The sequence below is a fragment of the Cervus elaphus genome, chromosome 29, assembly GCF_910594005.1.
Source record: "Cervus elaphus chromosome 29, mCerEla1.1, whole genome shotgun sequence".
NCBI classification, from domain to species: Eukaryota; Metazoa; Chordata; class Mammalia; order Artiodactyla; family Cervidae; genus Cervus; species Cervus elaphus.
In genome coordinates, this window is record NC_057843.1 from 49,334,817 (window position 1) to 49,336,776 (window position 1,960).

Genomic DNA, 1,960 nt, shown 5'->3' on the forward strand with positions numbered 1-1,960 from the left:
GGGGTTTTGCAGCCAAAACAGCTTGTGCTGCTTTCTGACAGGCCATTTTGAAACACCTATAAGCTGCTTTGCACAATGAGAATAAAGCAGCAGTTCCTGGGAGACTTAAAATGACCTGTAAGTAGACAGAAGATGCCTGCATTTGACTGCAGTTGTTTATCCTTTGTATGTGATTTCCGATTGTCAAGCTCCATGTCTTTGGGAAACCTACAGTACAGTTCTCTACAGTGATACCCTTTCATCCTAACTAGATAAGAGCTTCCGAGACTGAGCTGTCTGGGTTTGCTGGCACCTGGAGTGGGTAGCTCTTGCTTGTGTCTACTGAGGAATGTCGTTCATGAAGCCAGCAGAAGCAGCCCCCGGGAAGCTGTTGAGCTTATTTTCCATGATTGGGCTCACACTATCAGTTGTGTAGGGAAAAAATGTGATGGGATGGAGGGACAAAATAATTAGGGGCTAGAAAATATTTTCTTCTGTAGACAAAGCTTGAAGAAATCCGATTCAAACTCTATTAGATAAGCTGGGGACCAACGAGTACATCAACTCGGTAACAAGAGAGTAGCTAGAAAAGATCCTCACTCATTGAGCCACACACCCATATTCTGCTCAGAAGAAGGCTGTTGTACCATTATTCTAGCATTTTTCTCATTGACTAAAGGGTAATGTGAACTTACTGTACTTAGGAGAGAGGAAGCCTTACTTGGTTAATATTGCAGAGAACTTAGTTTCACAGTCTGGCATCATGACAGATTGTCCAGCCAGCTCTGTGGAGATTGTTTCGACATCCACCTCTATAGCTTCTTAATCCTGCAGCAAATCAACCCTTCTGAGGACTGGACTCTTCCAAGATATTGACACCAGATTCAGAAACCTGCTATTCTCTGTCCCCACTTTTTTTTTTTTTTTACTGGAGGAGGAGCCAATGTAATGGCTCATCTTTAATAGAAAGAAGAAATTTTATACCCATATTTTGGGTGAGTTAATGCAGGGGCTCAGTGGGCCAGCTGGTAGGGCACCAGCTTGTAATGGGTTCCACACCTAGGGTATGGCTAGGCCTTGCCTTGTGCAGCCAGAGCCAGATGACAGCACCTTTTCAATTCATGGTAGCACTGTTGTCTTCTTGACAAGTGTAGCCCAGTTTCTGCTTGTTGGTGATGGAGAGGACTAAGTTAGGGTCTTTCTTGGTACCTGAGGTTGCCTTTGGGGCAAGCACACTGTGTGAGTCCAGCCCTTGCATATAGTGAGCGTGATCTCCCTCTGCAACCCATCATCTGCTCATCATCAGTAGGAGCACCACCTCCAGATGCCGTGGAGCACACTCTGGTGACTCCATTAGGACTGTGGGCCTTCGGGGCCCGTGCTCCAGCTCTGCGGAATAACCATGAAGTCATCATGCCAACTGCAAATACCCTTTCTGCCCCCTCTTAGTCTCTGGTTACTTCTTTACTTTTCCTCATATGTTTTCCTCAAAAGCATCTTCCCATGGCCACCACTGGAGCATACTTCTCCTCTGAAGTGTAATCTCTCAAGAGGGTTTAGGCTTTTATTATAGATGCGAGTAACCTATGGATTGAAAAAGAAGTATATGCATTTTATACTGAAAAAAACATTCCCAAGACAATGAAATACAAAAGGGTTGGCAATCTGCTTAGAAGTAGGGGTGGGGAGGGGCACATGGGAAATACAAAGAGAACAACATAAAATTCCTCAAAAATTGTTCTGTCTTGTCAGTAAATTTCAATTCAATTCAGCAAAAGTTTATTTTGCACCTTCTATATGGTAACCAGACAAAGAGACATCATGATTAAGGGTACATGAGCTTAAGTGAACAGGTTGTGTTTAAAGATCTAAAGAGGGACTTCGCTGGTGGTCCAGTGGTTAAGATTTCACCTTCCAGTGCAAGGAGTGTGAGTTTGATCCCTGGTTGGGGAGCAAAGATCCCACATGCCTCACAGCTAAA